This window comes from Oreochromis niloticus, linkage group LG14 (genome assembly GCF_001858045.2).
Source record: "Oreochromis niloticus isolate F11D_XX linkage group LG14, O_niloticus_UMD_NMBU, whole genome shotgun sequence".
NCBI lineage: Eukaryota > Metazoa > Chordata > Actinopteri > Cichliformes > Cichlidae > Oreochromis > Oreochromis niloticus.
Window position 1 is genome coordinate 36,270,192 of NC_031979.2, and position 17,927 is coordinate 36,288,118.

Genomic DNA, 17,927 nt, shown 5'->3' on the forward strand with positions numbered 1-17,927 from the left:
CAGGACTGGAGGGTGACATGGACATTACTAAACAAACACGCGTGCAGACGAAGTCCTTTTAAAGTCATCAGCATTTATATACTTGTAATGGATCACTGTCTCTCAAACATGCACATACCGGATCTTCAACTCCCCTTTGGTCCACTTATGTAAAGCCAATTATTATTCACCACCTTCCGCCCACCCACACACTCCTCCCCTCCGCCTTAGCATCCACCCGCCGCTGTATCCAGGCAGAAACCATTAGAGACCACACACAGCAGGAACACTGAACCATTTATGGACACAAGACTATTCATGTCACACACTGTGTGTTGGCTCAGCATGGTGGGAAACATGCTGTTATCCACTGCTCGACTGTTATATTCGCTTGGAATGTGACAGGAAGTTGGTCAAACTCTGTGCATTTATAAAGTTTAAATAATCTGCAATGATGCACAAAAAAGTCACTCTGCAGTCGACTGAGTCACAGCATGAAAGTGTCAGCTGAAACTATTTCAAATCACACTAAGAATCAACTCTGGCTTTAAAAATGACTATTTTAACAGAACTACACATTAATCGAATAACAATGTTTACAGAAAAAAGGAAAGGCAGTTTTTTACAGTAAGTACTACAGAAATATCGCTTTACCTGTCCCCACAGCTCTGACATATGCTTCACTTTTAGTCAGATTGAGACTGCAAATACATTTATAGTTGAATTTCCTTAAAGGCATTTAAAATGATTGTCTACTGTAGCTACACACATGCTTTTCATTTATCATCTAATCACATCGTGAAGCCTCTAAACTCGTTTTTCTGTAGTTTGCTCACATGTGGAGAATGCAGAGGTATGCAGTTTGTGAGACATGTTCTCTCAACACATACATGCACTAAATTGCATAAGAGAATTCTTGTGCATACATGAATGGAGTGCTCTGTACAGTATACAGAGCTTTTCTACTCTTTTCTAGCACATTTAATACAATATCTGTTACCGACCTGACCATCTGTCATTTCATCTATAAAAATCAGTGGAACAGCACTGTTCCCCGTTTTCTTTCATAATATAAAATAGCAAGATTAGAGGTGGGGAAGGATTTCCTCTCACTGTGGGATCAGTAAGCTCCACATTCAGATTTTTTGGTCACTTCTTATCACTTCCCTGGGAGACATATTCCCCAAACTATTAAAGTATGGCCAAATTGATGTTGGTACGAGGAGAGGTTTTGGCATTAGAGTAAAATAAAATTGTCTGTCCTGGTAAAAGACATAAAATGGAAAATATATCTGTGCTGCAGTAACTTCCAGAGATCCAACCGACTGTGCTCATGTGAGGCTCCAGTTCAAGTCAATTCGCAACATTTGTGCCTGTTTGGGAACGACCACCGAGATGTTTTTGTGCCTCTGCTACAGAAAAATAATCACTTCTTTGCTTCGTGCAATGTTTACATGAGGAGCAAGAGAAAAATTGCTGTCCGTTTATCTTTTCATTCCATGCACGCTTTTTCTAATGCATGCAACACCATTAAAATCAAATATTAAAATAACCCTGTGCATCAAAACAAATTGCTGCTGTATACATAACATGGTTCACTAGAAAACTAAACTACTCTTCAACAAATCATCAAAATGGTCTTTAAAATATTACAGTTATTGCATTAAATTTTTTATATGACTTAGCAAATGACTCTTTTTTTGACACTGCTGTACCGTTAATAAATACTAAAATAGTAAATAGTTAATAAGTGGTTTCACAGGTTACATTTTTTTAATCTTATTTATTTTTCACATTTTTAATGGGACGAATTGGAGGATTTTGCCAAGACTGAATCCAAACCGAGACCTGTGACCAACATGTCACAAATCCAAGTTAGACTTATTGATTTTGTGTCTTTTTCACACATAGAGGGGGTGTCAGCCTTTCTAATAAAATATTGATTATGCTTCAATCATCTTCACCCAGCATCCCGAAGCTACTGGTGTGCAACAGTCTGTGTTGTTCAGTGAAAGTAATGGATTGGATTGTCAGGTAATAACATTCAGGCTCAGAGGCAGGATTTGGTCCCAGAGGGAACAAGGTTACAGGTTCAAATCCCCCGAGGAAAGCCATTTGTATTCTACAAACAGGCAGACAAGAAGCCAATGGAAATATGAAACCTCTGGCAAACAATGTGTACGCGATTAAAAGAAGCTGCATGTGGGGGATGGCTGATGTAGGGACACCGAAGGACAATCTTAGAATGTATCTTAATAATTTTGTCAAGGAAGGCAGCGGTGGAGAGTTCAAGGCTTTCAAAGCAATGTAGTGTTTGAGGTTTGGGTCTACATGGAGGCCCCAGAGAATCAGAAGCCATGATGGATCAGGCTCATGTTGCATGGTTAATAAAAATGTTGTTAATGTGGGTGTGTGTTTGATAAAAACAAACATTTTGTGACACACAGTCTCAGGCATTCCCAGGATTTTGTCAGTGAGAGGCACATTCAAGCTCAAGGTAGGGGGCACTCAGCAAAATAGAACAAAAAGTACGATTTTTAGGCGAAGTCTTGATACAGATGTGTTACTGTAACCTGCATGAACAAGAGACTAAAACGGTTTCGTGTTAATAAATGTTTTACAAAGAAGTGCAAGCAGTATTTAGTGCCTTTACCAAAGTCTGTCAAGTACTCAAGTACCCCTATAGTACTTCAGTATTATGCAGGAACACGTAAATTAATATTATACAACCAGGTCATAATTATTTATTTATTAATGTGTATCTCTCTTTAATGTTGCCGCTGGAGATTATTTTAATTACTTGTATAGTGCTGGGTAGTTTTATCTTTAATAATAGTGCAGCGTGCACGAGTAAATCCAAATGTTAAAATCTGCAACATAAGAAGAAACCAAGCTTTAAGATATGTGGCCTTGCACGCAGGAATGTAGTAGAGTATGAGAAATAAAAATACCTGGAATATAATAACATTAAAGCATGCTTCAGTTGAGTAAATGCCTTAAGTTACATATCCAAATGCTCATGCAGTCGTGCTTTGTGCTGTGAAATGAATATTGTCGTAGTCCAAAGATATTGGGGGAGGTGGGACACATATTAGTGCTGCTGATGCTGTTACTCTGGATGCAGTCTCAAAGTCACGCTCCACACTCACTGGGATGTGTTGAATCATTAATCAGATCATATTTTTTTTAAACACTTTAAAGTTTTAAGAGGTAAAATCGTCTGTGTTAAACCATCTTGCTGATGTTGCTTTATAATACACAGATTTCTTAATGCCATTTGCACTGCTACTTGTTACATTTCCATATTTCACAATTGGATCTTATTATTTTTTATTTAATTTGATCTTGTTCTTATTCTTTCTATCTACCCTATCACTGGCGTCACACCAACCATCTGCATGTCCTCCTTTACTACATCCATGAATCTTCTCTGAGGCCTTCATCTTTTCCTCCTGCCAGCACCATCTTTGACATCCATGGTTCAATATATCCATTATCCCTCCTCAGCGCATGCTCACTCTCTTATATAAAAATTATTAGGCCGTCACTTAGGCCATATTGTACTTCTACTTTTAAAAAAGTAATTTTTAATGTAAATTATACTGTTTTTATTTTTCTGCTACTGCTGCAAGAGTAATTTCCCTCCTAAATCCTCCTACAAAGCAGGGAGAAGGACAGAAACCACACTTTGAACTCAAAGTGACTTTATAATTTTCACCTATTTTACCTTTATGGGGTTAAGGAAGTGATAATCACAGATAAATGTAATTTATATTTCAAACAGACCTCTCACACAGGGCACAAGCTTGGACACACGCACACACCCAGAGCAGACATATCGACTGAAGGAAGAAATGTTGCTCAGAGGTGTAATAAAATGCGATCAAATGAAAGTAATAAAGTATTAATGAGGATGAGATAATTCAACCGGGCATAAAAAATAATCAATGTGTGCGACAATGGAGAGGAAATGGCCTGACCACTTCCACTGGCATCTCATCCTACTGGACCACTGCCCACATCGTTAGAGGTGATTCCCCAGTCAAAAATATATCTCATACTTTGAGCTGTCCCTAATCACTGTCTCCATTACATTTCAGGGATGGAGGCAAAGAAGGAGGAAGGACAAAGAAGTAAAATTACTAATATAGCATGCATAAGGTTGACTATTTTTTTTTAAATAACAGCAACTGTCCTGGAACCAGAAAGAGGAACAGTAAAAAACAGAGGCGGTATAGACCAGAGAGACAAAGAAGACAAGGAAGATGGAAAAAAAATGAACAAAAAGATGACATAAAATGATAAAGAAAGAAAATACGAATTCTGTGAGAAAAGTCTTCCTCCAGCGCTTGATGTTGCCTTTTTAAATAAGAGGCTAGAGATTGATTAAATTTAGAGATGCACTGATGCGCTGTCAGCTGATTCACTTGCTGTGTAAACACCTCGATTAATGTAAACCCAGTGTATCTTCTCTTCCCTGAAACAGAATGGAACATGCGCTGGGCTGTGACTGTTTCTGTTTTAATTATAATTCTGATTGCGCTGCAGCCATCTGCCGTTTCATCGATCCAATAGCTTTGCATTAGGAAGTCGTTTTTTGTGTTGCAGTGATTCCCATAAAAGTAATTATTGTTCAGCATTAAATGGATTCATCTTCAACACAATCAGCTCAGCTCTGCTGTTGCAGCTGGTTTAGATGAAGTACTAAAAGAAGCTAAACACAGAGTATGATAGTATGATGCAAACATTTACAAAATAATTTGGGGGAATACTGTATACATTTTAACTGAATATTATTTGTACATAAAGTTTTGTTAAGTAACCTGAAACATTTTATTTTGACATTTGATTGAATTAGAGAAGCAGAAAGTCCTATAAATCAGTGAAAATATTAAAAATTAAATGGCCAATGTCTCGTAGATTTAAAAAGATGAATCATGTACATCATGAAATATCATTTTCAGGAAGATACTCAGAATTGGGTGAAAAAATGAAAATGGAGTAGCATTTATATCACTTCTCTCTCACTGACAGCTCAAACATTTTACAATTATTATTTAGATTAATACGGCACGCTTAACACATTTTATAAACTTTAAACACTTTACCTAACTGTCTCCACATTTGATTTAACAGGCTTGTTTTTGGACTGTTGGAGGAAGCACGAGTATCCAGGGGAAACCCACGCAAGCGCAGGAAGAACCTGCAGACTCCACCCAGAAAGGCCTGAACCAATCAGGATGCTGAAACGAGAAACCTTCTCGCTGCAGGGCAACAGTGCCAGCCACTGCACCACAGTACCGTCTGATAGTTCTAATCAGTGCATCTCTAACTCAAACACCTGTTTGCTGTGTTTGAAAGTTGGTGTGATGAATGTTTAGGGATCAATGCAGATTATAGCTATTACAGCACAGCGGTGCCGTGGTTAGCACTGTCACCTCACAGCAACAGTGTCCTGGGTTTGTGATGACACTTCACTACTTGTAGTTGACAGTCGTGGACGCTTTTCCCTCTACGAATAGATGGAAATGGTTGATTTGTGACCATTCGCATAACTGTTGCCACACTAAAGGAATCTTATTCAGAACTCAAATTTGATCACTACAGTGATCAAAAGCAAATTGAAAAAACTTCTTCAATTCAACAACACAGCAGATACAACACAAAACCAGTAACACTCGGGAACAACAAATCCCTCCTTTTTGCTGTTTAGTATTTTCACTGTTTTCTAGATTTGCTTTGATCTTTTTGTTTTTATGTTGCAATCTAGCATCATCCAACATCAGCCTGCATTAAAAGGGACTGAATTAGAGAAGAGCATCACATCATCACATGATGACATAGTGTCACCTTCTTTGTTCAGGTGACATTTGGCTTTTGGCAGTTTTATAAGGAAAATTTAAAGGCAAAAGAAAATACACCGGTCACTTTCTCCAAACACTTTTACTTATTTCCACTGGGCCAGTACTGCAAACATGAGGTAATGTGTGAAGGTATTTTGCTGAATGAAGCATTTAAAAAAAAGAGAAAAATGGCACAAACATGGAGGAAACAGCCTGTTGATAGTTGGCAACAAGTCCCTGTTCTCCTGATACATGCTGCTACATCACACACAGCCTGGAGGGATGACTCGCACACATTTTTATTTGTTCATATAAAAAAAACTTTCATACACACACACACACACACACACACACACACACACGGGGCAGTCCTGGGTTTCCTGGCTTGGATGACAGCAGTGAGATGTTCAGTATTCAGAGTGAAGGAATAAAACCAGTGAACGGGGCGAGCTGGCTTCAGTAACAAAGCAGCCTCTTTGTGACTCGCTCACTGGGACTTGTGTGTGTTTGTGTGTGTAGCTGGATCTCTCCTCATAAAGCATTTGTTCATGCATAAAGCGACTGCTCATTAAAACTACTGTAGACGGCGCTTCTACGAGCATATGTGTGACAACACAACTTACTCATGCACAAATGCACAAAGCCATTTTACTTACCCAAACCAAACTCATGGGGTCGTGGAGGAGTTCAGCTGCCCTGCAACAATCAAGAAAATGTGATGAGGAGATGGCCTGAAGAGCAAATTACACACATTAAAACAATATTAGCATCTTGAACACATCCTTGAGACAGACTCTCTGAAAAGCACCTTTCAAACACAAGCTCAGAAAGTGGTTTCCCACAGTGCAGCATCCTCCCTATACTGAGCCAGCTTCTCCTCAGCCTTAATGTCCTGAGACACTTAACCAAAGTAAACAGATCAATGAAAAGAAATTGCTTTGTTTCACTGTTTGGCTGTAAAGGATTTGTCTCCACTGCACCTATAGAAAATCACTGGGAGAATCAGTGGCTAATATTTCTATTGAGAACATGGCACACTCTACAGGTTTCTACTGATGTGTCTTTAGTGTTTGTTCCTGCAGCACACAAGCACAGAATATAATTTTGTGCTCTGAGAGGTTTTTATCACTGGCTACTTTAATCTTTTCAGATTTTAGTACTTCATATGTGGTATTCCAGTCTCTGTAATTGTGCGTTCTTTACTCTTCCAAGCGTCTTGGTAAATAACAGAGTTTAATGGAGCTGCCAGGGTAAATTAAATGTTAAGACAGAGAACATACAGCTTTTAAAAGTGTGGGAATTTGAACATCTCAGTGGGTTGCGTGGGCTGATGAAGCGACAGCTTGCCAAGACTTCAGCAGCCTGTGTGTCTTTCCTGATCTAGTGATGAGGATTCCTCTCTCCAAGGTAAAGGGTGTATAGATTGGATTATTGATCGGTTTGCACAAAAGGAAGAGAAAAGGAAGTGTATGTGAGAGAGAGGGAGAGAGAGAGAAACAGGAGGGAGGGAAGAGAGAACGGTTCAGAAAGCCAAAGCAGCCAGCTGGTAGATGAAAGCAAGCTCCATAATGATGGAGAGAGTGTTATGAGACAGAGTGTTGTTTTTTTAAAGATGCATCAGACTGTTCTCGTTATGTCAAAGCTGCTAGCATTTACACACAAGGTGCCCTTCAGTGTCTGCGCCCTGATGCTCCTGGTTACTGCAGGTTAGTGAGACATGTTTGTCACTCCCAACTCAGTGTCGTCTCTCTCTGTAGTTTGGGTTTTGTCCTCAGTCTCCCCAAGCAGTCGTGTTAGATGGCTGTCCCATCTCTGAGTCTGGGGTCTCTTCCTTTACAAAGGAGAGTTCTTCCTCCTCACTGTCACTAACTATTGCTCACAAAGGATTATCTGATGATTAGGATGTTTGTTTGTTTTTTACCATTTCAATGTTTTTTACCTTACAATGTTTTACTGTAATGTAGGAGTGTAGTGTAACGCATTTGAGAAAATAGGTTTTATTCGATGGGAACAATCTTTGCTCACAGATTTGATCAGAAGTCAGTTACAGGCCAGGAGTAAGGACGTCTGGTTAAAGATGACTATGATGCTCATCTCCAGCTCCACGTTGTTAGTTCACTTCATCCCTTGTCATAAACAAGCTGATTCAGTAATCACAAGTAATGTGCTTTTCATTGACATCATTGTAATACAAACACAGAAAAAACTACCTGAACTTTCAAAGAGATTACACTGACTTCACTATTTGATACATATATATATATCTATGACATTGTGCCCTGTGGATAACAACAGACTAGTTTCACTGGCCTGACGCTCTTAATTTCATTTCATTATTTAATAACAGTTGATGTGATTTTCTGTCCATTGTGTCTGGATTCATCACTCAGCAATTCTAAAATAACTTTTTGCATTTTCATATCACTCATTTCTCCCTCGTGATGTGATTTTGTGAAATTCTCATACCATTATTTCAAAGAGCAGTGCTGCATTAATGACACATTACATACTACCAAATTGGTTTTCCACTTTCATTTAACTTTTTTTTACTTTTCTGTTGCTGTCTTGCTAAATTTTAGGCAATTATGTGGTTAAACGCTGGAAAAGCGCTTTGTATTGATACATTGCATCAGACCTACAAGCCAAAATTCTTCCACTCTAACTGGAAACACCTGCAGAGTTCATTTTTGCTCCAATGTTAATAATGTCAGCAGAGCGCGAGCTCTTTTGCAGTCCATTTGAGCACCAAATGGGGAAAAAAAGGGAAAATGCTGCTAAGTGCTTACTCAGTGTGTTATTATGTGACACTTAAGGGCCAAGCATCAGAGTGAGATGAGCTGGTAGTGAAAGAAAGTTGGTAGAAGTGATCAGTGTGAACGAAAGCCAGCAGACTCGCTGCAACATCAGGGTGTAACGAACTGAAAAGTGTTTGAGTCCCTGAGTGGAGCCAACAGGGCCAAAAATAAACTACCTAAAGGCTGATGATGATCCGAAGGTGACAGATTACTCTGAAATGAAAACAAAGCTGTCCATCTGTTTAGCCTGTGAGCCGGTTCAACAGTCAAAGACAAATCTGCCGCTTGTTTTTGGCAACAAATTTGCTGTCCTGCCTGTTTGACTGCAACACTTTTGTGTGTACCCATCTTTACAAAACAAACAAATCTACTTTAAATATTTCAGGATATAATTATATTCTCTGGTTGGATAGTATATTTTGCAAATTGAAAACAGCTACTGTATCTGGCTGCTTGCCACACCAGGGAAACCTTCACTGCTTCGATGTCGGACCGTGGATGGCTGCCAGACTTTCAACACTCAATTGCTGTTTCCCCAAAGTAAAATTGCTGGCATGCAAAGGATCCCAAAGCTAGACAAAAGCACCTGCTGCTTAAAATTGCTCAATTACTTAATACTCAATACAGCAGCTCACCTGTTGCCTGGAGCCAAAAAATGCACCAAAACAATTAAAAAGTGACATGATTGTTAAAAAAAAATCTAAGGAGCTTGGAAAGAGAAGCGACTGGACTTCTTTAAGTTTTTTCACCTCTCATCAGAGAAGTTCTAAGACCAAATGATGGAGATGTACTCCCTAGTGGGAGTGTCTCTTAAGAGAATCATTGACCCACTATTGGTGATGTGCCTCATCACATGAGTCAGGGTGTGAAAAAGGATGTGGGTGATCATCAATAGAGGTTTTGGGTGAAACCACTGTGAGAGCTTGCACCCACCCTATCATGTGACCCATTGAGATCAGCTGACACAAGATGTGAGTGGGCGTTAAGAATCTCAAAACTGGATTATAGATGGCAGACAGTTGGTGTCATAATCCACCCCTCTGTTCAAAGATGGTCACTCACAGTGGACATAGATGCTTCTTTCACTCCTCTTTCAAACCATCTGTCTTCTCTGTCCAAAATGTGAACATTGGCGTCCTCGAAGAAGTGACCTTTGACCTTTAGATGCAGATGGACAGCCAAGTCTTGTCCCGTGGAGGTGGCTCTTCTATACTGTGCCATGCGTTTAGGAAGTGGCTGTTTGGTCTCTCCAGTGTAGAGGTCTGAGCCCTCCTAGACACACTGTACAGCATATACTACATTTTTCAGTTTGTGTTTAGGAGTTCTGTCTTTGGGATGAACCAGTTTGTGTCTGAGTGTGTGGCTGGGTCTGAATTACACTGGGACGTCGTACTTGGAGAAGACTCTCCTGAGTTTCTCTGATAAACCTGCTCTACGGGGGATGACAATATTGTTCTGTTTGTCCTCATGATTCTCCCTAGTTGGTGTCTGACCTTCTTTACTGTGCACCATTGCACACTGATTTAACGAAAGCCCAGTTAGGATAACCATATATTTTAAAAGGTTCCTTTACATGTGTGTTCCTTTTCTTTCCCTTCAGGCTTAGAGGGAATGTTTTCTCCCCGGTGTTGTAGGGTCCTGATTACTCCAAGTTTGTGTTCCAGAAGGTGGTGGGAGTCAAGGAGTAAGTACTGGTCTGTCTGTATGGGCTTCCGGTAACTTTAATGTTGAGGTTTCCACTCTCCTCAGTGTGCCCAGCACAGTCCAGAAATGGTAAACTGTTTTCCTTTGTGTCTTTCCTGGTGAACTTTAACTATTCACATGAACTCATTGGACAGAAACATAAAGCTTCTATATCTAAGGTTCTGATTTTGACCCAGGTGTCATCCATGTATCTGTATCAGTGGGTATGTGCTGTCACTGTGAAAGAGCCAAGAGCTTTACTTTGCACTTCCTCCATGTAAAGGTTGGCTACAGTGGGTGACACTGGGGCACGCATGGCACATCGATGTTTTTGTCTGTAGAAATTCTTGTTTTATTTAAAAAATGTGTTGGTGTGGCAGAGATCTAACAGTGTGCAAATCTGATTGGGGGATAAGCTGGTTCTGTTTTCTAAGGAGCTGTCTTGTTGTCATCCTTTCCCAACAGTGTGTCCTGCCTCAGTAGGTATGCAAGTGAAGAGAGAGACTACATCAAACGGCATGTATGTTTCATCTGGATCCAGCGTAAGTTTCTGGACCTCTTCCAAACTCCTTAGATTTCTTAGGTGACCATGACCTAGATGACTGAAAACCTACACAGACAATTGTTACAGATTTTTGAAAGTTATTTTAATAATGATTAATTCAGCGGGTCAAGTGCTAAAGATCTTTACAACATTTCAGTGTTTTTTAAGCTTCTTACCACCTGATGCCCAAATGCAGAAGCAGTAAGTATTGATTTTAATGTGAGGCTCCGGTTTAAAAGCCACTGTAATGAAGCTTTTACTTAAATATGAAATATGAACAGTCTGAGTTCATGTCTGCTTTTAGAAAATGAAATATGCTCCTTTTGAGGTTGTAAAATTCTCTTGAGTTCTCTAAATGCTTCTGTTTCACTGCCAATGTTTCTGCAACTTCTGCTGTTCACAAACAGCAGTAAATTTATCACAGCGCTAACCATGTAGCACAACGCCACCCAGACATTAATAGAAACGCAGAGAACGCACTATTATTATATTTTTTAAGTCATTCAGGTCAAATTAAACTAAAAGATTTTTAGGGTTCCTCATTTTTCAATGTTACAACACTCCTGAGTTTATTCCTTGTTGCCATTTACCACAAAAAAAAAAAAAAAAAAAAAAAAAAAAAAATCTGCATCATCACTTTTGGTTCAAGTCAAATTAACCAAAACAAAACAAAAAAACTTCTTAATGCCCCTCGCTGTTTCATGTAATCCACTCTGATTGTGTGCTGATTTAGAAAGGTAGCTCTACCAAGGTTTAAGATGTCCTCATACAGTGAATGCTCATGAGGTGATCCGATTTAAACGAGTACAGTGAGAGAGAGGATGAACATATTTTATTAAGGAGAGGCAAGAAAGACTCTGAGCTGCTGAAAATCATCATCAAGGTAAAATTAGATCCGTAAGCAGTGGAGTGATGCACAACACACGTGTGTGTGTGTGTGTGTGTGTGTGTGTGTGTGTGTGTGTGTGTGTGTGTGTGTGTGTGTGTGTGAGTGAGAGAGAGAGAGAGAGAGAGAGATAATTCAGGCAAAGAAACAACAGAAGGAAACATGAGAAAAAGAGAAAAGTCAACTAGCAGGAAGGTGATGTAGTTAGTGCATCTGATGTGTTGTGATCTTGTTTTTTTTTCTTTATCTGTCAGCCACATTTTGTCTTCCCTGTCTTGTTATTATGCTGCCAGCATCTACAAACACACATACAGATACACAAACACACCCACACCCACGCACAAATGCACACACACATTTCTAGGACAAATAATAATGCCATAGAGTGCAAAAGTAAACAAAAGAGGCAGGTATAAACCTATTTAAGGACACAAACTACACACATATAACACACACTTCCTGTCACAGGGCAGATAAAATAGCTGGAGCGCCGCAGTAAACAAACACTGTAGCATCCCGGGCAATAACAGAGCCGCGCTTCAACAATCGATAAAGAGACGCATGGCTGACACCTTCACGAATATGAGATGTTGGTTCATAGCCCACAGCAAGCAGCTAACACAGATTTTTTTCTGCTGCTCTCTAAAGAAACCATCATCATGTTTGTGCGACAATCCCAATGTAACACACTAAGAACCAAAAATGCAGGAATTTAGCTGCAGAAGCAATGGCTCCAGGATTCACAGCCCTAGTTATTTACCAGAGAAGGTAAACTGATTGGTGCTGGTCACTAGATGTATGGAAGATTTTCTACATGCTCCCTAATCTTTTTGAAAAGATTATATTTTTTATCCATTTCTTGTGTCCTGGAACTTTGTTTGATCTTTGCAGCACCGATGTTTTACAAAAAGACTTCCAGAAAGTTAAGCCTTTCAATTCAGTTTTATTTCACTAGCTGGGCCCACGTCCTCATTTTAGGTTTGATAATGTTTTTAGGAGATAAAGGCGAATGGCTTAATCGAGAAATGAGCTGCGGTTTGGGGAAGGCCTCAATGGGGACTGGTGGCAGCTCCTGAGCCTGGCAGAGCGTGAAGAAATTGAAAGTGAAGAAATCAAAGAATTGAAAAAAGGCGAGGGAGGGTGGGGCACGAAAACGAGAACAAACAGCTTATAGCTTTTCACTGCCAACAGTCACCTCAAGGTGCTTTATACTGCATGGTAAAGACCCTACAGCAATTAAGAGAAAACCCTAATAGTCAGATGACAGTAGGTGACAGTAGGAAAGAAAAACTCCCTTTTACCAGGAAGAAACCTCAAAACAGGAAACAGGAACAAAACCTTGGTAGAATTAATTCAACAGTCATGGATGGATTTGCTTAGGAAAAAAATGGGACCAGAGGTCAGGCTCAGTCCACCAAGAAAGGGAATTTAATCAGATCTGGATTTGGAATGTTGGATGGATTCTTTACCACAGTGAGATCATCAGAGAAAACTGGACCCTATCCCTCAGATTTTTACACCTTCACAAATTCATCTCAAACTCCTCACAAAAAATGACACAAACTAATCCAGTCAGAGACTAAATTCACGCTGCTGCTGAAATTATTATTATGAAACCTGCCTGGAGTCACTCGCCGGCAGATCGGCCTTGTTGTTTACAACCTAAACGAGATAATTTGTAATTACAGTTTGTGGTGCCTTGCTTTCTTGTCTAAAGTGAAAAATGTTGTTTTTCTACCAGCAGGAAACTTCAGTTCAACAATTCAACAGCATCTCATTCTACAAACACTTTTCTCTCTACTGAACCAGTCACAGCACACATGTCACATTACAGCAGACCGGATATTAAAATATCACATGAATTATTTCAGCATGATGCCCACATTTGTGTCTGTTTCATTTCCAGTCACTGAGTTGTTCTCTGCAGAAGACAACAGAAGAAGAGGTAAAGATCAGATAACAGGTTGAACTCAAAACTCTAATGGTTGGTGAATATTATCACTCTGGGATTTGGGCTCATTAGAACATATTGCTACTCTTGTTATTCAGAAACCTATTAGCACCAAGCCTACAGGTCCAGACTCACACTGCTGTTAAACAAACAGTAATGAGTAGACAGAAGTAGAGCTGGTTGTATACCTGATGTGATGGAGAGAGACAGCAGATTTTAGGAAGACTGATGTTTTCTCCATCACTGTCTCCTTTTAAGTTCCTAATTAAAGGGGTTGCTGGACTACTTTTTATACCGAATTAAGAATAACTACCGAGAGGTTTCTGATTCAATAACAATCTGAAGACAAAAAGAAAAGACCCAAATTCAAGATGACAAGTAATCCCTTTAACAGCATGTGTTGATCAGTGGGTGGTGGGGAGGTCTGAAAAGTGATTTACAAGTCACAGCAGGCACCAGACAAGAAATACTCCGATGAAAGAGGCTGACGGACGGAGAATCATTCCCAGTTTGTGAGGATGTGAGAACATCTGCGGACAGTCAGAGCCCAGATTGCAATTAAAATGTTAACGAATTCAAAGTAAAGCAGGCAAAGTGATAATTACAAGTGAAAGGTGAAGCTACTTTCAGCAGCTCCCTTATTTACAAAGGTCATCACAGCAGATAGCTCCACATGTTTTAGGTAAGCCACTACACTATGGAAGTGCTAATTCAGATTACTTTTAACAGGTTATTTTGCTTTGCTTAATTGTAGTCTTCTCACATGTGCACACACTTCCTGCTTCCTGCACATATACACTAGTTAATACATCCTCACACATGGTAAACAGGAGGATATTTGGATATTAGCTTGCGACGAGCTTCATAGCTCATGGGGTCCCTTGTCTTCACATAACCATCATTACTCTTATAAATCTGGCTTGTCGTCAGGGTTAAGTCACTGGCAGCCAGACGATACTCTGGGTACTTGATCTATTTGTGTGCATGTTCGCCTCATTACTCAGAGTGTGAAGAGCAAATCTTTGGTTTTAGCAAATGATCTGTTACCTGCGCTGCTGCAGTCCCCTAACGAAGAGCTTTCCAGATTAAGGGCCAGACCGAAACCTCAACAGGCTGCAGCTCATCACTGAAACGGTACACAGAGCTGCTCACAGCAGAGCTCGCTTAACAAGGAAGGTCAGGAGTGATGGAAGGATGAAAACGATCAGATTGTTAACGGAAATTGAGACTTTCATTTCATTTACATTAAAGGAAGAAACATTTTATTTTTATACATTGCTGATGCTGTCCACTCAATGCTGAGGTTAATCATTACATAAAGACAAATTTAGTGTGAGTCTTAATGAGAAGCAGGGTCTCCCTTATCGTATCGCATTGTTTTGCCTTTATGCCGGTTCCAAACAGCTGACAGCGTGCCGCTGATGTCAATTATACAACCAAACCAGAGCAGTCAAATACCAGCTCGCTGCAGCATGCAGCAAAATTTTCCCATCTGAAGAGCAGAAGCATATTTGTTTAGGGGTTATAAGGCCATTTTCACAACCAACTACCTCACATTAACGTCTTATGGCACCAGAAATTTTTCCCTGCATACAGAGTGAAATCTCTGAAAAAGATTCAAACTGAAGTATGACGACTGACTCTGTGAAGGTTGGCAATGCTGTAGAGATTCTAACAGCAGAGGAAGCTCCCCACTGTGTTTTCTTTCAACTTTATAATTCAGATCATGCTTTTTCTTTATTCCTGTCAAGTTTACCCCCTTACATAGGTGGCCAAACCTAAAAACAATGAGATCAGAATATGTGAAAGTAATTTCTGGGGTAAGAGTTTTGACTTCCAAAGGCTCTAAATTCTCTGGTTCAGATATTTTCTTCTACTCTTTTTCATCTCAACTCTTGGTCAGGCACAAGGCTTTCACTGAAATGTTGTATGTAAAACATGGACATACCCACTGTGATGTCATCCATTGGTTACCTACTGAACAACTCCCCCCTGCTGTCTATTAGAAAGAAAGCAAATTTGAGGCACTTTGGCTTAACCTTTGTGCCTGGAACAAATGTTCATTTTATATATAAAACCAATGGCTCTGAGAACTGAAGCCACACCCACCAGTAGCTCTTCCCTTTGTGAGTGGTTGCTAATCAGAAAAATTATGTTTTAAAGGGAGAAGCGCTAAAGTAGTACAAGGTGCAGTATGAGGTAAATAAGGGATATTTTTGAACTGTGAAGTATGCAAAGCTATTAGAGTGCAAGACTTAAGAAAATGGAGCTGGAAATTAGCTTATCGGGGCCACTAAAAGGTCTAATGAATGAGATAATATTGACAGACCTTCATTAATTTTGTCACAGTTACAGGTCTGTCAGACGCTGCTCTGTCGTCAGAAACAGGCTGCTTTACCAGACTGACTTCCTCCCAACGTCTTAGCTGTATATGTGATATACAGAGAGGCTGTAACAGAATCTAAAAAATACAAAAGGGCACTTTCTGCTCCCCGAATTTGCATTCAGAAGATTAGAGGTAACATCTAATTTTAAAACACAAAGAAGAAAACAAAGAAGTTTAGAGGCAAGTGAAATATGACCATCTGCTTCCCCCCATCATCAGCTGACAGCATATGCACACATTTTGGCACGATGACTGAATTACAGTTGGATAAATCTAATCAGCTCCAACAGTGCTGTCATGGATTCTCTCTGATATTTGGTGTCCCAAACAACTCTGGAGACAAGGGGTACTTAGAGTGCCTGCAGATGAATAAAATGCAAGTAAGCATAGAAACAGAAATATCCCCGATTTGTCTGCATACAGTCACACGGCAGATTGGAGTAGCGTTTAGTGGGGCTGAAAGGAGATGGATTCACACTGATAGTTCAACATTGTCACATTTGTTAATAAATTCAAAAAAAGGCAACTTAAAGCATACGGTGCAGGGCTAAGTCACACACATATTTCACTTTAATGTCTATAGAGTGATGAGTCCACATCTACAGAGGTCAGTAATAGCTATTTAATGGTCATTTTTTGACTTGGTTATAACATTAGATGAGTCTGAAAGTCATTTTGTTTTAATTTACCTGCTTAATACTCACTGATGGATCACCCAGGGCATGTAGATTTAATTTCAATATGAAATGCGCACAGAAATATCCCCAGGCTGTGTGTGACTGAGTCACTGGGACATTGCAGGGTAAATGTCCTGGGAGAAGGAACAGATAGCTCTATCATGTCAGAAGCACATTTATCATGCTGATAGCAGGCACTTCACCACTCAGCTAGGTACATTTAACACCTCACCGAGGAACACCTTGACTCTAATGTGCTTGCACAAGCAGAAACTGATGTGCTTTCACAATAAGATACTTCTTAAATCATTATTTTCTCATTTGTCTCTTCCTTCTTCCTTTGTTCCTGATTCCATGTTCTTCTTACTTGACATTCTTTTGTCACTTTCTAGAAGGAACCACCGCTTTGAATTAATCAGCCCTGCAATTACCTGCACCCCTTGGACTTGTGAATAAAATGATTTCAGTGTCATATGAGATGTGATTATTTTTTTTAAAAAACTGTTTAACTTTAGCAGATCTCCCCCTCAAGACAATCTTCTCGTGCACCTCTGGTCAGTTTACAGAACACCATTTTTAGAATGTATCGCTGAAATTCATGTCTGTTCTCTTGTACTTTCTCATGTGTGAAGCACACTGGATGGCTTGACAAAGTCACTGGAAGGAAAATCTCTCTCACTTTCTCTTTTGGCAAATTCGCACAAGTTAAAGTTGGTTTCTCTAAATTTTCTCCCTCAGACACATCACAGTGGAACTCTATAATGCCAGTCTAAACTCTACAGGAATGCTGTGCATGCTCCTAGTTAGACTCCTGACCTGACAGTCCACTTTTAGAGCTTCATCCCAAATGCAGGGATGTAGCCGTGGAGCCAGCTGTCGTGGTGATGATGGGATTTGGGAGAAGATCATCTTCAAGAGAAAATCAGCCACTTTTACAGAGTCTCTGAACTTTTTAATTGCTCTTGCAGTTACAATGAGTTGTGTCTCATGCATAACATGTTCTTTTGCGCGTCGATTTCATGTTTTGCAGAGGCAAAGCGTGAGATGGACACGGTGGACTGATGTGTCTAATACATGTTTTGCCGTGATACTGGGTTGATTAGGAACTTGGGTGAGATCCAAAACGGGGCAAATAAACTCTGATCTTTTCCTAACCAGGTGCTCAATTCTAAAGCAAGTGAAA

The 17,927-nt window shown here is 39.8% G+C and overlaps 1 protein-coding gene across 5 annotated transcripts in view; it reads right to left on the minus strand.

Moving 5' to 3' along the window:
- slc8a2b (solute carrier family 8 member 2b) overlaps window positions 1-17,927 on the minus strand; it is a 199,481-nt gene that overhangs the window by 132,298 nt on the left and 49,256 nt on the right. For 3 of the 5 annotated variants that reach the window (XM_025898254.1, XM_025898252.1, XM_019345288.2), the window contains one exon: window positions 6,479-6,518. The exons of the other annotated variants lie outside the window; for them this stretch is intronic. The gene's annotated coding sequence lies outside the window, so the exon portion shown is untranslated. The remainder of the gene's footprint in view (window positions 1-6,478; window positions 6,519-17,927) is intronic. 5 annotated transcript variants of the gene reach the window in all.